Here is a 19,778-nt window from a genome sequence, read left to right as displayed (position 1 = left end):
TACTGATATTGTTTAATAATGATTTGAAGGAACTTAGCTTCTTTAAATCTTGAACTTGCTGCCTTTACTCTAGTCAATGGGATGTGCTCTTATCATGCAGGAGCCTGTGTGTTCTCTTGTACAATGATAGAACACACAAGTCTATCTATCTTGAGACTGACTGTTTAAAGGCAGGCTGTGCCTGTATTATAGGTCCATGGTTAATAAAAAAACCTGAGTGGATGAGTGGATGATCTTAAATCCTTAGCTTACTTCAAAGTACATCAAAACTCTTTTAAAATCTGATGCATGTTAAGTTATTTTATGTTATATGGTATTTGTAAAGTCTGCGTCTTCCAAGACATGTGAAGATTTTCGACTGGATTAGCAAAAACAATTTTATAGAAACAGACTGATTAAATGTCAACATTTGATATTACTATAGGGAGAAACACATTGCTATTAAGGGACAGTACACAACTCAAGCAGATGTAGCCACTTTCAGCGCCACCTTCAAAGACGTGCTATAGGCCTTATGTAAGATTTAAATCTCAGCTAATCCTATATTTTCCTAACAGTGAGTAGATGAACTTCTTACTAGATGAAATATTTTCCTTAGGCTTTCTAGAAAAACCTTAAGTACTGATATAAGGTTTTTATCTGGATCGAGCAACTCCCATATGCAGTAGAATATACCAAGTGGGCTTTAGTGGAAGGAAAATTAACGCCGGGCTTTGCTAGAAATAAAACTTCAGTATCGTCCTGGCATGTGACCAAATCAACAGTTCGCTTGATTCACTACAAGCAGAACCTCTTGCATATAAAGTCATGGGAAAATCTTGTAGAAGGTTGCTTTGCTTCCTGCGATATGTACATATACTGGTGCAAAAGGATCAGATATCTGTACTGAAAGGCTTTCAGGAACCAAACAGTTAGGTTCAGAGAGATCAGATTTATTGCAGACTTCTGTCTATTACTTGTGGGTCCTCTGACAGATAAAGTAGATTGGAGAACCATCAGCGTATTTGCCCCTGAGGTGCTATTATATTCATCCTGGCTCGCCCCTACTTTCAGAGAGGTAGATGTTAGTGTATTAGCCTGGAAATGGGGGCTCTCAGCAGGCGGTAAAAATGCACAGTGTGCATTTTTACCGCCTGCCGAGAGCCCCCATCTCCAGGCTAATACACTACATCTACCACTATGAATCCTTCTAGAAAGGTCTATTATTGCGGATCACCGCCCGAGATTCATGATGTTTGTCTTTTGAAAATAGAAAGTAAGCTCTCATTGTGATAAGTTTAGCCTTCATCACCCATTCATTGTGCATCTCCGCCCCAGGTACTAGCACCTATACCGCATAGTATTTACTACACAGCATTTTACCCACTACCAACACATGCTGCTCAAACTGTTGGTTGGTCCGTTCACTATTTAGGCACCAGGCACCTTTACCTCAATTGTGTGCCTAAATGATATTACTCATGAACTATGTGTCTTTGTGTTTGTCTCATTTCTCTTCACAGGGACAGACTGAGAGGAAAACCTCCTCTTACACATACAGCACCTTAGCGAGTGCTACACATAAGGTGCTCAACATACGTAGCCCCTTATTCGCCCCTTGACACATAGGTCCTGAGGAAAGCCAGTTTTCTAACCAAGGCCTGGCTGAAACTAGTTGACCACACGGGGCGTGGGAGACCATACGTCTCTCCAACCACATCCAAAAGCATTGTTTTTAACTCTGCCTATGGCCCATCAATAAATCATTCAATGGGGACCTCTAGGACAGGCTTTTTAACCTCACTCAAGTCACCTCACTGCACACTCAGTTTACAAAACCAGCTCCGCTGTAATCAGGCGTCGTAGCAAACCCGAGGCACACTCGGTGCCTTGGATGGTGAAGCATGCCACCAACTAGGTTGGTGGGTGAGGGCATTCATAAAAAACAACTCGTTTTTCCCTTCTTCCTCAGAACAATTGTTTTGACCCAACAGAAACATGACATTTAATAAGTAGCTAGCTCTTCTTGATTAATACATACACTCATTCAAACTTCCCATGAAGAAACAGAAAGTGACATGTCTGGTTCCTCCCAAACCATCATGGTCCCCTCGGCAGCCTGTAATGGCACTTTCCAATGTACCATGGCTGCCCTACTGCCTGTATGTCACTTTGTGTTTCCTCTTTCACCTACTTCACGTTTCACTCTTTATAATGAGCTGAAGAACAAGTTACTTACCTTAAGTAACGCCTTATCTGGCAGAGACTATTTAGCCGCAGATTCCTTACCTTAGAACATGCCCCATGCGTCAACTGGATCTGGAAACGTTTTGTGAGCAGCACCCCTGCTTGTAGGTAGGTGGCTTTGTCAGCCCCGGAAGTGACATGTGCTGTCTTGTATAGGCACCACCACAACGCACTGTTTCTTGCCAGAAGCACAGAGCCACAAGCAACACTGACCACTGGTGCCCAAAAGCTCGAGCCCTTAAAAGGGAAACAACCCATTACTCTAAAATCTGTTCAAGAGCAGGGAGGATGGATGAGTCAGTAAGGAATGTGCGGCTAGATAGAGTCTCTGCCTGATAAGGCATTACTGAAGGTAACTTGTTCATCACACTTCTAGTTGCAGATTCCTTGCCTTAGAATCGATACCCAAGCAATACCTCATAGGAGGTGGGGGCTGAGATACGGATTAACCTAAGAAGTCCTGTAGGACCGAAAGAGCAAAGTGACCGTCATGCCAGACCTGACTATCCAGGCAGCAGTGCTTTGTGAAATTGTGCAGGTAAGCCCACGCTGCCGCCTGAAAGATATCCAGGAAATCCGTGAGCTAACGCAGTTTTGTCTTTGGTAGAATGAATCACAACACTTCATGAGGTTGCTTTTTTGGCCAATGCATACCACATCTTGATGCAAAGCAATATCCACTGTGAGATGGTCCACTCCTGCATCACCTTCCCTTTCTTTAATCTGACGTACCCCACAAAGAGTTGATCATCTATCCCAAACTGTTTTGTACACCATGCCACAAACCTGCTCCGACGGCAGGCATATACCATCTTGGTGGAGTGATGCCTGGGTGCCAAGATAATACTGCAGACTTTAGGTGGATGTCAAAAGCTATAAACTGTCACCGCTCAATCTCCACATAGGAAGGCGAAGCATTTTCAGGTTCGGTTGCAGCATCCTGCACTGCTGCTACGACAGAAGATCCTCCCAAAGAGGAAGCCTGATCAGAGGACCTGTGCTCATGCTCAACAGCACAAGACACCAGACTCTCCAAGCCCAATCTGTAGCCACAAAATGACTTGTGCCAGGTTGTTCCTAACTCTCGGCAGTAGTGATACTGGGTGGAAATGGGTACATGAGTCTAGAGCTCCACTCAAGACGAAATGCGTCTCCAAGCGAGAGCAGCTTCGGAAACTTCAGTGCGCAAAACTGTTTACATTGTTCGTTCTCGGCCCAGGTGAGCAGATCTCAGTAAGGCTCTCCCCACTCTTGGAAGAGACCTTCACCACCTCCGCATAGAGATGCCTTTTGTGATCCGCTAGGCATTAAAGGCTGAGTTTGTCGGCTCTGGAGTTCAAAAAGCCTGCCAAGTGTTTAACCACTAGGGATATGCCCAGGTGTTCCAGCCAAGTCCAAAGATTCAAAGCCTCTTGAAAAAAGGATCCAAGACCCTAATCTGCCCTGTCTGTTGCAATACCCCATAGCAGTGGTGTTGTCCAGGACACCTGTACCAGCCTTCCCCTGACTGAAGGAAGAAAGTCTTTCAAAGCCAATCGCATCGCCCTAGGCTCCAACAGATTGAAGTGGAGCCCGAATTGAACCAAAGATCACTTGGCGGGAAGGAAAATAATCAAGGGAAGGATAGGCATCAATTAAAAATACCAAACAACACAGTTACAGAAGGGGGCATCAAAGAACATCACATTAGCTAGTAAATAGCGAACAGAGAGAGGAGCAAACGATTAAATATGGGAGTATAGCAACCAACTCAGGGCTTAAAGGTGTAAGTCCAATATCATAACACAGACGATCTAAACCCATTTAAGGCAAGAACTTGTTCATAAAGAATCTTTTTACTTCCAATTTGAAAACAACCATGGAGGAGATTCTGCATACTTCCGGTGGGAGAGAGTTCCAGATCTTCGAGGCAGAGCCTGAAAAAGCTCTGTGACACATTCTCTTTTTGCGAAAGATCTGTGGTTTCAGGAGGAAAGAGTTAGCACTTCTTGACGGTCAACCACCTCCAGATAATTCTAGATTTTGAACCATATTTTGGACGAATATCTACTGAGACTGAGAAGGAGGCAGAGTTCCCCTGATCTTTTACTGAGTGATATAGAACAATTGAGAACCATTGGGAAACATTTATTGTAATTGTCCTGATGAAGGTGGTTAAATATTAAACGACCGCCGAAACGCGTCGATGCACAAGGAGTGATACGAGAAAGACAAACTAAGGAAAATTCTGAGTGTTTGTTGGAATTTAGCCCTTCACTTGTACCTCCTTTTTTATAGGAATGTTGGATTTATATCTTTTATAGTGTTCCGTCTTGTATATGTTTCCCATTTTTAACAAAGTATAGTGTATGCTAATAAACTGTGCAGATTTACTTTTACTTCTATTATAGTGTTTTCACTATGTTTTATATTGCTTCTATGTTTTGATTTGATATTGGTGGGTAGGAGGCACTACAAGGTATAGGATAGGGGTGTCTAAAGTAAGCGAATAAGAGAAGAGTAGATCATCTACATCATTAGACGCAAGATTGGCCTTCACTCTTCTGGGGCGGGAGTGGTACAGTTTTAGAGATAGAGAGGAATGCTGGTCAAGGCTAGATATAGCACTAGTGGGGACTCTGGGCGACTTTCCAAGGGAAAGGAGGGAGCTGATCAAGGGGAGATGCTCAACTGAGATGGCTTTCAAATCATAAAGTGCTACGAAGACGGTGAGAAGGTGCAACTGGGGAGATATCTTGTGCAGGTCTGAGTGTTGGATGAGGAGAAGAGGTTGTGTGGGGAGATCCGGCAGAGAGGATGGGCCTCAAGGGATGCCAGAGAGCTCTAAAGCGGTACTGCGATGATCAGGGGAGAGTTGGTCATTGAGGTCTAGCAATGTTCCTGATAGCTTTGATAGAGAGGCTGGGGAATGTGAGAGGGTGGGTGGACAATTGAATCAATCAATCAATCAGAGTACTTGTAAAGCGCACTACTTACCCGTGAGGGTCTCAAGGCGCTGGGGGGAGGGGGTGCCGCTATTGCTCAAAGAGTCTTGAGGAGTCTTCTGAAGGCGAGTAGGTCTTGGGTCTGCCGTAGGTGGGTAGGGAGGGTGTTCCAGGTCTTGGTGGCGAGGTAGGAGAAGGATCTGCCGCCGGAGGTCGTTCGTTAGATGCGGGGGACAGCAGTGAGGGCGAGGCTGGCGGAGCGGAGATGGCAGGTGAGGGTGTAGAAGCTGAGTCTGCTGTTCAGGTAGGCTGGTCCGGCGTTGTGGAAGGCTTTGTGTGCGTGGGTGAGGAGCTTGAAGGTGATCCTCTTGTTGACGGGGAGCCAGTGTAGTTATCTGAGATGGGGAATGATGTATTTGCGGCGAGGGACGATGACGAGCAGTCAAGCGGAGGCGTTTTGGATGCGTTGTAGTCGTCGTAGGTGCTTGGCTGGGATTCCTGCGTAGAGTGCGTTGCCGTAGTCCAGTCTGCTGCTGACGAGGGTCTGCGTCACCGCTCTTCTTGTTTCGGTCGGGATCCACTTGTAAATCCTGCGGAGCATGTGGAGGGTGTTGTAGCAGGAGGAGGAGACAGCGTTGACCTGTTTAGACATGGAGAGGGAGGAGTCGAGGATGAATCCTTGGGTGCGTGCATGGTCGGTGGGTGTCGATGCTGTTCCCAGTGTGGTCAGCCACCAGAAGTCGTCCCAGGCTGAGAGGGTGGGTCCGAGGATGAGTACCTCCGTCTTGTCTGAGTTCAGCTTCAGACGTCTGTTCCTCATCCAGTCGACGACGGCCTTCATTCCCTTGTGGAGGCGTGGAGGTTGGTTTTGGTGGTGTGCGTGTCCTTGGTGAGGGAGAGGATGAGCTGGGTGTCGTTGGCGTAGGAGATGATGTTGAGGTCGTGTTGGCGGGCCACTTGTGCGAGGGGGGCCATGTAGACATTGAACAGCGTCGGGCTGAGGGATGAGTCCTGGAGGACGCCGCAGATGATGTCGGTGGCCTCGGATATGAAAGGCGGGAGGTGGACGCTCTGGGTTCTGCTGGACAGGAAGGACGTGGTCCAGTCAAGAGCCTTCTCTTGGATTCCGGCTACTAGGAGGCGTGTCTTTAGAGTACGATGGCAGTCAATGTCGAAGGCGGCTGACAGGTCCAGGAGGATGAGGGCTGATGTTTCGTCATTGTCTAGTTGGCGCCTGATGTTGTCTGTGGCGGCGATTAGGGCTGTCTCGGTGCTGTGGTTTCGTCTGAACCCGGACTGGGACAGGTCCAAGATGTTGTTGTCTTCCAGGTGGCGGGCCAGTTGCATGTTGACGAGTTTCTCGATGACCTTCGCCGGGAACGGGAGCAGGGAGATGGGCCGGAAGTTCTTGAGGTCCTTGGGGTCCGCCTTGGGCTTCTTGAGGAGGGCATTGATTTCGGCGTGTTTCCAGCTTTCTGGGAATGTCCCTATTTCGAAGGAGATGTTGATGACCTTCCGTTGTTGGGGTGCAATGGCAGCGTCTGCTTTGTTGAATACGTGGTGTGGGCACGGGTCTGACGGAGATCCTGAGTGGATGGAGTTTATGACCTTGCGTGTCTCATTGACGTTGGACCAGGAGGTCAGCAGGTTGGCGCTGGTGGTGTTCACAGGGGTGATGGGGTCTGGCGTAGTCGGGGTGGTCATGGTGTTGAAGCGGTCATAGATGTCAGTGATCTTGCGGTGGAAGAAGATGGCTAGTGAGTTGCACAGTTCTTGTGAGGGCGGTATGTCATTGGCGATTGGGTTGGAGAGTTCCTTTACGATGCTGAAGAGCTCTTTGCTGTTGTGTGCCTTGTTATCCAGGCGGTCTTTGAAGGATCTCTTGGCTAATCTGATGAGGTGGTGATGTCTGCAGGTGGCGTCCTTGTGGGCTGCGTGGACGTCCGGAGTGCGTTCGTGGAGCCATATCTTCTCCAGTTTCCAGCATGCGCGTTTGGAGGCCTGCAGCTCGTCGGTGAACCAGGTGGCTCTCTTACTGGTGTGGTTGTTGGAGGGTTTCTTGAGTGGGGCGAGGGTGTTGGCGCAGTCGTTGGTCCACTATCTGAGGTTGCGGGCTACGGTGTCTGGGCTGGTGGGGTCGGTGGGTGGGTTTTGGGCAAGGGTGGTGATCAGCTGGTCTTCGGTGACTTTGCTCCTGCAGCGGTGAGGTAGCTGTTGGGTGCGGTGGTGCGTGGTTGGTTTATTGAAGGTGCATTGGATGTTGCGGTGGTCGGTCCAGGGAGTTTGGTGGTGTGGTTGAAGGCGACGTGGGTGCCTGTGGAGAAGACGGGGTCCAGCGTGTGGCCAGCAGCATGGGTGGGTGCAGTGACGAGTTGTCTGAGGCCGAGGTTGTCGATCAGGGTGGCGGAGTTGGCGTTATTCTCAAGGTAGAAATTCAGGTCCCCGAGGAGGATGTTGTCTGTGGAGGCGAGTGCGTGGGTGCTAGTGAGGTCGGCGATGGAGTCGCTGAATTGAGCTCAGGGTCCGGGGGGTCTGAACTGTGTGTCTGAGTTGTCAAATAGGGGTTAAGTGGGTTTGGCTGATCATGGTCTGTGGAGGGCAGTTGCCTGGACACCGGCCTAGAGGGTGGCGTCGATAGAGGGATGATGGAAGGGGGATCATCTGTAGGAACAATGGTGGTAGGACGTGAGGTAACCTCTACACTCAAGAATCACTCTGTATCGGACTTCAGATCGGTGAGAAGAGTGGACCCATAAACCCGGCAACCTTCTGAGTCAGTGGTCTAGTGGATTGATCGAATCCGACAAGGGACCAAAAAGCTCTGAGATCATCTAAGGGGGAGTACAGTTTTGAGAGAGTGGGGTACTCCAGGCTGCGTTGGGGGGAGGACTGGTTAAGTCCTGAGAATTACTAGGGTATGGGTAGGGGTCACTGTATTTAGCGGACAGCACTTTTTTGAGTGGAAACCACCGCAATGGAGCGCACACCGCTATCCCCTCCTCCGGATCGCCCCTCGGGACTCTGGTACTTGTAGTTCAATAGTGGATCACCCAGGTGGGTGCAAGTCGGTACTTGTTGGACTGATGAATCTCTAGACCCGATACATGTCCCGGGTTTTTGGGTATCGCCCGAGACATGGCTCGGGTTTCGGGATAACTTCCCTCATCAGTAGAGAAATGGTTAGGGGTGGAGGAGAAGGCCGCCAAACAACCGTCAATGGCCTCGATGCCCGAACCGGCACGCAGGGCAGCATCCAGGAGCCCGTCGGCTCAAAGCTCAAGGGAGCCAATTAATAGAAACCACCGCAATGGAGCGCACACCGCTATCCCCTCCTCCGGATCGCCCCTCGGGACTCTGGTACTTGTAGTTCAATAGTGGATCACCCAGGTGGGTGCAAGTCGGTACTTGTTGGACTGATGAATCTCTAGACCCGATACATGTCCCGGGTTTTTGGGTATCGCCCGAGACATGGCTCGGGTTTCGGGATAACTTCCCTCATCAGTAGAGAAATGGTTAGGGGTGGAGGAGAAGGCCGCCAAACAACCGTCAATGGCCTCGATGCCCGAACCGGCACGCAGGGCAGCATCCAGGAGCCCGTCGGCTCAAAGCTCAAGGGAGCCAATTAATAGAAACCACCGCAATGGAGCGCACACCGCTATCCCCTCCTCCGGATCGCCCCTCGGGACTCTGGTACTTGTAGTTCAATAGTGGATCACCCAGGTGGGTGCAAGTCGGTACTTGTTGGACTGATGAATCTCTAGACCCGATACATGTCCCGGGTTTTTGGGTATCGCCCGAGACATGGCTCGGGTTTCGGGATAACTTCCCTCATCAGTAGAGAAATGGTTAGGGGTGGAGGAGAAGGCCGCCAAACAACCGTCAATGGCCTCGATGCCCGAACCGGCACGCAGGGCAGCATCCAGGAGCCCGTCGGCTCAAAGCTCAAGGGAGCCAATTAATAGAAACCACCGCAATGGAGCACACACCGCTATCCCCTCCTCCGGATCGCCCCTCGGGACTCTGGTACTTGTAGTTCAATAGTGGATCACCCAGGTGGGTGCAAGTCGGTACTTGTTGGACTGATGAATCTCTAGACCCGATACATGTCCCGGGTTTTTGGGTATCGCCCGAGACATTGCTCGGGTTTCGGGATAACTTCCCTCATCAGTAGAGAAATGGTTAGGGGTGGAGGAGAAGGCCGCCAAACAACCGTCAATGGCCTCGATGCCCGAACCGGCACGCAGGGCACCATCCAGGAGCCCATCGGCTCAAAGCTCAAGGGAGCCAATTAATAGAAACCACCGCAATGGAGCGCACACCGCTATCCCCTCCTCCGGATCGCCCCTCGGGACTCTGGTACTTGTAGTTCAATAGTGGATCACCCAGGTGGGTGCAAGTCGGTACTTGTTGGACTGATGAATCTCTAGACCCGATACATGTCCCGGGTTTTTGGGTATCGCCCAAGACATGGCTCGGGTTTCGGGATAACTTCCCTCATCAGTAGAGAAATGGTTAGGGGTGGAGGAGAAGGCCGCCAAACAACCGTCAATGGCCTCGATGCCCGAACCGGCACGCAGGGCAGCATCCAGGAGCCCGTCGGCTCAAAGCTCAAGGGAGCCAATTAATAGAAACCACCGCAATGGAGCACACACCGCTATCCCCTCCTCCGGATCGCCCCTCGGGACTCTGGTACTTGTAGTTCAATAGTGGATCACCCAGGTGGGTGCAAGTCGGTACTTGTTGGACTGATGAATCTCTAGACCCGATACATGTCCCGGGTTTTTGGGTATCGCCCGAGACATGGCTCGGGTTTCGGGATAACTTCCCTCATCAGTAGAGAAATGGTTAGGGGTGGAGGAGAAGGCCGCCAAACAACCGTCAATGGCCTCGATGCCCGAACCGGCACGCAGGGCAGCATCCAGGAGCCCGTCGGCTCAAAGCTCAAGGGAGCCAATTAATAGAAACCACCGCAATGGAGCGCACACCGCTATCCCCTCCTCCGGATCGCCCCTCGGGACTCTGGTACTTGTAGTTCAATAGTGGATCACCCAGGTGGGTGCAAGTCGGTACTTGTTGGACTGATGAATCTCTAGACCCGATACATGTCCCGGGTTTTTGGGTATCGCCCGAGACATGGCTCGGGTTTCGGGATAACTTCCCTCATCAGTAGAGAAATGGTTAGGGGTGGAGGAGAAGGCCGCCAAACAACCGTCAATGGCCTCGATGCCCGAACCGGCACGCAGGGCAGCATCCAGGAGCCCGTCGGCTCAAAGCTCAAGGGAGCCAATTAATAGAAACCACCGCAATGGAACGCACACCGCTATCCCCTCCTCCTGATCGCCCCTCGGGACTCTGGTACTTGTAGTTCAATAGTGGATCACCCAGGTGGGTGCAAGTCGGTACTTGTTGGACTGATGAATCTCTAGACCCGATACATGTCCCGGGTTTTTGGGTATCGCCCGAGACATGGCTCGGGTTTCGGGATAACTTCCCTCATCAGTAGAGAAATGGTTAGGGGTGGAGGAGAAGGCCGCCAAACAACCGTCAATGGCCTCGATGCCCGAACCGGCACGCAGGGCAGCATCCAGGAGCCCGTCGGCTCAAAGCTCAAGGGAGCCAATTAATAGAAACCACCGCAATGGAGCGCACACCGCTATCCCCTCCTCCGGATCGCCCCTCGGGACTCTGGTACTTGTAGTTCAATAGTGGATCACCCAGGTGGGTGCAAGTCGGTACTTGTTGGACTGATGAATCTCTAGACCCGATACATGTCCCGGGTTTTTGGGTATCGCCCGAGACATGGCTCGGGTTTCGGGATAACTTCCCTCATCAGTAGAGAAATGGTTAGGGGTGGAGGAGAAGGCCGCCAAACAACCGTCAATGGCCTCGATGCCCGAACAGGCACGCAGGGCAGCATCCAGGAGCCCGTCGGCTCAAAGCAAAAGGGAGCCAATTAATAGAAACCACCGCAATGGAGCGCACACCGCTATCCCCTCCTCCGGATCGCCCCTCGGGACTCTGGTACTTGTAGTTCAATAGTGGATCACCCAGGTGGGTGCAAGTCGGTACTTGTTGGACTGATGAATCTCTAGACCCGATACATGTCCCGGGTTTTTGGGTATCGCCCGAGACATGGCTCGGGTTTCGGGATAACTTCCCTCATCAGTAGAGAAATGGTTAGGGGTGGCGGAGAAGGCCGCCAAACAACCGTCAATGGCCTCGATGCCCGAACCGGCACGCAGGGCAGCATCCAGGAGCCCGTCGGCTCAAAGCTCAAGGGAGCCAATTAATAGAAACCACCGCAATGGAGCGCACACCGCTATCCCCTCCTCCGAATCGCCCCTCGGGACTCTGGTACTTGTAGTTCAATAGTGGATCACCCAGGTGGGTGCAAGTCGGTACTTGTGCGCTCCATTGCTGTGGTTTCTACCACTTTTTTGAGTGTAGGGAAAATATTGACCATCTTAGCTAGGTTATCATTCGAGGCTTGGATTAGGATGATTACTTTTTCGTGCTGGAACATTGTCAGAGTGGATTGGGACTGTGAACGAAGCTCTTGAGGTCTATACACCAATGCCTAAATCAAATATTTAATGAAGATGGGCACCAGAAAATCACCATGTAACTCAAGCCTATTTTAAATTTGAGGGATATCATATATTTATCAAGTCTCCGATTTGAATTTTTTGATCCAGCCACTGAAGTAACGTGAATAGAGGAAGTTATTACAATAGATCAGCCTTTATGTAACTCAAGCTCTCTGATTCATCGGTAAAGGATTTGGATGATGATCTGAACTACCCTTTTGAAGATAGAGAGGTCGTGCAAGTGGTTAATCCGGTTTCTCATCCAAAAATATACAGCAAATAAACTGAATAGAGTAAACCACTGGTATGAAAACCCTGAAGAAGGCTTTGCCGGAACGCGTTGGTAGTTAACAACTGTAACCAGTGTTTTCCAAAAGCAGCATACATGTTGTGTCTTGTTTGACAGAGATCAGAGAGATCTTCGCAGGTTGGTTTTTATTGTTCGGTTTATACCAACTTGAGATACATATGCTTTTCAGGTTACATCATACAATGCAATAATCTGTGGTTCAAATATGTACAAGAGTATCTAGAATGTATGTTTTATGAAAAGAATAACTTATCATGTAATAGATGTATTTATAAATGTTTTCCTAATCTGAAATACTTTGAATGGAAAAAAAGAAGTAATATAAAAAGAAAGGTATTTTTTTTTATATGTCAGTGCCTGATATTCGAAGCATGGAACAGAGAACATTCCGCCAACATGCCCGTTTTCTGGTATAGAAGATGAGGTAATGAGGTAATTAACTACAGTACTCTTGTTTGCACAGAAGTAGACGTCTGAGATTAATGTATCGGGTCTCGTTTTGAGTATGCAATGTTTGTGCTTTTTGGACGCATTTCTCAAGAGGTTAGAAGGGTAATTGATAATGAAGGCATTAGATCCTGTGGGGTCGGGACTTATCTCCATTCTGAGAGTGTGTCCTAGTGAGGAAGGGAGCCCAATTATAAATTTATGGAGGTGAAGGTAACTTTAACTATCAAATAAAGCATATATAAGCAGGTAATTGTCCTAATGGGCAGGGAGAATCAGTTGGGAACGGATAGTTATGATGAAATTATTTTAGACTTGGGGGTAAGTTAAGTGGCGGTGAGCCTGAACCCGGAGAGACTGCATATGGAATCTAAGGGAATTGGGGAGGGAAAACAGAGAAAAAAAAGAGCAAGGCAGCAAGGAAACGGTGGGTAAAGATGTAATTGAGTTAAGAGAGGACGAGTTGGCTGTGTGCTTCAGAAATGAGAGAATTAAAGCGGCCTATCAGGGGACTGTGTAGACAAATATTTAAGATGAATGAGGTGTAGGACCAGTAAAAGAGGGCTGACATTATTAGAATTGACCAAAATGGAAGTCCTACCTTTGTCTTAACTCCTCTGATTGAGTGAGGAGAGTTGTTCTACTATAGTTTCAAACCATTAAGAGCTCAGGTCAAAATCAAGTTGAAGAGAGGCTTGTCCTACCTCCCTTTTGACAGAAGCCCACACTGCAGTAAAGGATTACTTTAGGGCTTGGCCTGGGTTTGTGAGCCTAGAAACGGGCGCCATATTGAAGAGGTGGGTCCTGGTAGAGAATGATGGGTGCACCTTTTTTAATAGACAGTAACGGATGTAGGCACCCTTGGAGGTTCAGATAATGGGCCATCAGAGACCCAGTTGAAAGCCCCTTCCATGGCAATAAAAAGGGGGAGGCAGACTGGAGTTGGTGAGAATTCATGGAAATGCCCAAGGATGTGGCTGTAGCCTTGCTGTCTGTAAAGTGTGTCAGTACTCAGTCTGCCTTCTCAACGAACAAACAAAAGCCATCAAAGGGCATGTCCATCAGCAAAGCTTGGACATCCCACGAAAAGCCACTGGTTCTAAACCCAGCGTGGCACCTTGGGCTATCAACAATGAAATCGCTCTGCCAAGCAAGTCTGTTATGTTCAGTCCAACAATCAGCAATTGCTTGAGAAAGTATGGCTTGCGCCTCCTCTGAGAACATAAGCAGCACTTGCGCAACCATGTCCTAGATCATATGGGAGTAATGAACCAAGAGGCTGGCAGAAGAGGACATCATGTTCCAAAATATGCAGCCTTTTGGACTCTCAAGTGTTAGAGGTGGAGTGTTAGAGATTGAGTCAGGGTTAATTTTAGAGGTGGAGGCAGGGACCAGCAAGCTCTCCTGGTTGGAGTGCTGTGTGAGGAAACTTGTGTCCCCTAAAGTGGGACAATGGCAGAGGACAATGGTCCTACGCATAGAAGCTCCTGTGCAGGACTTGGACCAGGCCCAAGTAGGACGCTGTTAAAGGCTTCATTGAATGGAAGTAATTCATGCATACACATTAGACATCAATAGCGTATTCTGTTTCCTGTTTGACTTAGGTGGGAGGGAGAGCCGTGGCCTGCCACAGCCCCGCCCAGCAGGACGCTGCGTTGAGCCTCGGGGTAGCGAGGACATGCTCTGATCTGAAAGAGCTACACTGCTTCTCCGCTCCGTGCCACCAAGGCGCCAACGTGAGGAGCAGTGGCGGCTGGTGACATTTGAAAGTGGTGGGCGTAAAATGAAAATCGTACTGCACCGTAGCGAGCGAGCGTAGCAAGCGAGCCCGAACCCCATAAGGAGGGTTCGTGGGGATTTCCCCCCCCCCCGAGAAATTTTTGAAAAAAGAGTGGACAAATGGTGCATTTTCAAGCAAATTTGTGAAAGCAGGAAGGTTAATAAAGCAATTGTGAAAGTGCAGTTATTACATTAATAAAGTGGTGTCATATAACATAGGTAGCTGCTTATTCATCTTCATCATAACCACAGAGCTTCATAACAGACTTTGAAACACAGTGCATTGCTGAGTACCTCACAGATGTATTTTAATAACAAACAAATAAACAGGACGTAAACTAGCAGCATTTAAATAGAGTGTTCACTTTTTGTAATGAAAATCAGCACGTCTGTTTTTCATGAAAGCAAACTTCTCAATGACTTGAACATTGAAGTCTGGTATTCTTTTAACTAAGTCACTCTCTATAGAAAGCATTGCTAAGGTATTCAGCCTTTCCTGAATCATGGTATTTCTCAGGAATGTTTTAATTCTATTCAAAGCGGAAAAGGACATAGAAACTAGCAGAAGATGAGAATCCAGAAATGTGAGGGACCAAAGAGAGAACAAATCAATAAAAGGGCAAGAACAGAAAGGCCAGTGAACAGAATACAGTCAGTAGTGGGGCTCAGGGATAGAAGGGGTGAGCCACAGAAAAGTGTGAGCCAAGATTGAGCTTGACTCTGGCTGAGCTCAAGGTCATGTTGGAAACTCAAGGCCATAAAGAGCTGAGCTTTCATGTCGCTTCTGGCTGGCATCCTCCCTCTACCCAGTATGTGGCGTTACAGCCACAGCTGCTGCCTTTGGAACTGGGGAAGTAGGTTTGAGTCTTGGTGTTGGCTCAACATCCTGTGATTCTGGGCAAATCACTTTATATGCCAAGTGCAAATGTCATAGATTGTTTTGTTCATAGGAATATTCTATCTCAAGTATGGCCTCTTACCACATTTGCAAAGTACCTACATGTAAAATATTTGTAAATAGTAATTTAAAATCATTGTTTTAAGAATTTAACAGAGTTTTATATAGCGCAAACTTGACCTGAATCGGGTATCAGAGTGCCTTACATAGCACCAGTTGCATTACATGAGGACACATTCATTTTTGTTAGGCATGGGCAGATTAAGTGATTTGCCCAGAATCACAGGATGTTCAGCGTCATTGCAGAAACTCGAACCCGGTTCCCCAGATTCAAGGTCGATTGCCCTAGTCGTTAGGGCAACTAAATGAAAGACTCTATTAGTAGAAAGATTCAGTACAAGTTTCATTCATCTGGTAATGGTATATGAGTTTTGCACCAACATTTCAATGTCAATGGTGTATCGAATGGTTCACGTAAACCATTATACATTCACATTTTTCATAGACGTCTACACAATTGTAAATGAGACTCAATAATACATATGTAGTTGCCATATTAATTTCATATTAATTTGCATAAGAGCAGAAAATAAATTTTTACATGTTTTAATCTCATATGAAATTCAATTGTTAGACTAGTTAGGCACGCAGTATATAAAATTCTTCTACTTTTACGTATATTTCCATTCTCTTATCAAGTGTTGGTGCCGTGTATTGAGCAGCAGCTTTCCTCACAAATCTGCCCTGCACAGGATTGCAACTTCAGGTTTGCAATCTCTCTGACTCGGGCAGAAGTAGCTGATACTTTTGAAATTAGATGAATTTTATTTATTATATAATATGGCGAGATGCAGGCCAGTTGCACAGGCAGCCACGCTCTGGGAGACACACAGTTGAGCTGGCAGTGTCATTTCCAATCAGCCTCACTATGCGCTCGATTTGCATTAACAAGAGCCCAGGACGGGTCAGGTGAAATGCCAGGCTTCTATAATTTGGTGGTCAGGCTAGATATTTTGTCACGCAGAGTTTAATCGAGTGCCCAAGACTCCTAGAGCCATAAAATGGAACTTGTGGAGCCATACCTGCATATCCATAATTGGATAGCAAACCACTGCATCTCATTTCAAGAGCTCTTTGCAGTTTAAACGAAACTTCGCACCTCACAATTGATACCACCGGGCCGTCCTCCTCTGTGCTAATGAGCTTTCACCACTGGCTGACATAGCTAAAAGACCTTTCAGAAATGATCAAATATGCTTTCATCGAGTGGCACTCGATGAAAGCATATTTGATAATTTCCTAATCGTCTACTAACACACATTTCTGTATAGAAATTGGAGGCACCTTAAAGGAAAACGCACAGTCTTTATGACAGAACTGCGTGATAGATGTCAACTTAAATATTATATAAAAGTTGAACTTTTATATAATATTTTTCAGGTCCATACCTGCACACAGGTCCGGTAGGATTAGAATTTCACACCTGAACGCTCCAATGACAGACTCGACGGCGACTAGGTGAAGTGAGGCCTCAGACCAGACAGTCTCTGTCCGTCATGCGCACGAGTCGACCACGAGGAGACCACAAGGAAGAAGGGAAGGGTGTAAGGTGACACTGACTGGCCGTGGGCCGGCCCGATTTGCCCAGCAACAAGAAATGCCCAATCACTGAATGGCTTAACACTAAGCGCAGTGCACACTGTGCCGGCACTCCAGCGCCACCCAGTGTCAGACAGTGCATACTACATGAGTGAAGCTTCAGCTTGACACCATGGCCGCAGGCGCAGGGCAATAATTATCGGGTAATTTATTCGAGCGGCGCGTTAATTTATAAAACTTTTATTAGCGCGCCGCTCAAATAAATTGCCAGATAATTATTAGTGGGGCAACGCCCCACCGCCCAAATGGTAAAACCGCCACTGGTGAGGAGAGTTCTCTGTTGCCAGTCCAGGAACCGAGTGAGCAGTGAGCACCTTTCATTCCCCCTTGCCTCTCAATTTCCATAAGTTTCTCTCTGTAAGGAGAAGGAAGTAAACAGCCAGCTGAGAGGATTAGCAAGAGGGGTGGTCTGTCAAGGCCTGGAACTTGTAACATCAGTGAAAGTGAAGTGGACACTTTGCTTGCTGCTGCCATCGCCACCTGCTTACTCCCTCCTGAAACTTGAAGTCCCAGGGAGCAACAAGCACAGAACAGGGAGGGGACCTATCACCCGCGCAAATAACGCTACGTCATCGCCAGCGGCGCGAGACACTCTGCTTTCTCCCTCCATCACCACCTGCTCACTTCCTGGTGGGACTCAAAGCCCCAGGGAGCAACAAACACAGAAAGGGGAGGGGACCTAGCCCCCTTTCATCTTAAATTTTGGAAAACGCAAGATAGAAAGCGCTGTAAGTGATTCCTCGTTTAATTTGCTGACTTATCAGTGGTAAGAGTGTGGGGTTGTTCATAAACCCTGGAAGGACATTGTTTAAAAAATCATTTAAGGATAACTGAAAGAATTGACCAGCATCTGGGTTCTGGTAGCTTGGACATAAGTATTTTTTCGGAAAATGGGCAAAAGAAAGTTAGCTGAAGTACCCTGTGGGTAACCACAGTTCAAAACAACTAATGCAATCCCTAATAATTTAACCAATGCTGTAGGTCTGATTGAAAACAAAATATGTAACATGGAGGAAAGGCTTGCAGCAACCAAACAGATTGCTACAGAGTACCCTGTAATGCTGTGGTACGAGTTGAGAAGATAAATACTACTGAGTGTGCTGAAAAGGGGAAAAGTAGGGAAAAATCTGCTAAATATAAGGAACATCCCTGTGTATTTAACAAATCGCTAGAGCTGGTTGAATCACCTATTTCTCAAGAAACAAACAAAAGTAAACAGCCCGGGGATTTGAGCACAATAACCTCTTTAAATTACAAGAATGTCCTTAGTAATTGAGGGAAAAATAGCATCCTAAAAAAGAAAGGTGCTAAATTAAAAGACACAAATGACACTGGTAACAGCGAGGGACATCTAAAAAAACTGTCTGACAAACTAGAGAACGTTGAGTGGAGAGTTATAGCCGAGCTCGCGGAAATTAAGAGTAGATTGACTGCAATAGAAAACACCCATATGAACCTAGCGAGAGACATGGTGGAGGCAACCGAAAGGGATGACCCGCCAAAAGCTCAACAACCTTTGGATATACCATGCCCGTGGAAACACAATACCCAAGATTAACTAGCCCTGCACCATCAGAGTCAAGGGTAGATATCATGTGCTGCTCCAGTCTATGCAAACACCTTCATGAATGCCTTTGAAAACACAAACATCATAAGCCTAGAAACCTGGAAACAACATTCTTTATTATTCCTGCGATTCATTGATGACATTTTCGTATTATGGCATGGCCAATATGAGGAACTAATGATAGCGCTAGAAGATTTAAACAAAATTAATGACCAAATTCAATTAACTTATCAAACCAGCAAAACCACCATTTCATATCTGGATGTATCCATAACAATAAAGGACAATAAGATCGAGACCACAGTATTTAAAAAACCAACAGATCGAAATAATCTTCTACATTACAAAAGTTCCCACCAATTATAGTTGAAAAACCATCTACCACTATCACAACTTTACCGAGTCAAACGAATAGTTTCTGAGGAAAGTGAACTAGAGAATCAGATTAAAATGATGATTCATAGGTTTAAGGATCGTGGATATCCGGACACAATACTTCAACAAGCAGAAAGAAAAAGTGCTAAAAGAATAGACAAGAACTACTATTACCTACAAAGAAGACTGAACAACCCAGGACAGTAATAGTATCAAGATATTCTACCTTGAGTCATCAATATAAATGCATTACACGTAAACATTGGCCACTATTAACACAAAATCCAGATTTCAAAGGCCTTTTCATCAGGGAGCCGATATTTGCATATACCAGAAGTCGAAACATTCAAGAACTTCTAAAATCATCAAACTAATCAGAGAATGTGCAATACAAAGATACTATACCTTGTCTAAATTTCAGCAGTTGCAATAACATAATTAAAGGCAACACCATCACCCACCCGTTGAGAGGTACCCCAATCCAATTAGGAGTAACGGCCACATGTGACATTCCGAATATCATCTACCTACTCAAATGTCCCTGCGGATTAGTTTACGTAGGAAAAACCTGCAGAAAAATAATGATTGGAATTTTGGAACATAAGAGTAATATACGAACAAGAAACATCAAGTCCAGTGTGGCAGTACATCTTAATGAGAGATCAAACAACATTACACAATTGAAGTTTACCATATTGGAAGTGGTAGAGAAAGTTGAAGACAGAGATAACAACAAAACTCTCTTACAGAAAGAAAACACTTGGATTTACAAAATGAACTCCATGAAACCGAAGGGTCTCAATGACAGATTGGAATTTGCATGCTATTTAGGATATATAGTATGATACTATGAAATGTTCTATCACTTGATCTTCTAATTTATAATATTCAATGTGCTCAATTTCATAACTAAACCAAAAGAATTCACTTTATTTGAACAACCATTATTGTATTTTAGTATATATTCACCACACCAGATGTGTCAATCACATGCCACACCCACCAC

At 46.9% G+C, this 19,778-nt stretch overlaps 1 protein-coding gene across 3 annotated transcripts in view; it reads right to left on the bottom strand.

Annotated features, from left to right (window-relative positions):
* ADCY10 (adenylate cyclase 10) overlaps positions 1–19,778 on the bottom strand; it is a 4,100,562-nt gene that overhangs the window by 3,660,898 nt on the left and 419,886 nt on the right. The window lies entirely within an intron of this gene.

Source organism: Lissotriton helveticus, chromosome 3_1 (assembly GCF_964261635.1).
Source record: "Lissotriton helveticus chromosome 3_1, aLisHel1.1, whole genome shotgun sequence".
In the NCBI taxonomy this organism is placed as follows: domain Eukaryota; kingdom Metazoa; phylum Chordata; class Amphibia; order Caudata; family Salamandridae; genus Lissotriton; species Lissotriton helveticus.
The sequence above is the reverse complement of the archived record's forward strand: the minus strand, read 5'-3'. Positions and strand labels throughout refer to the sequence as shown.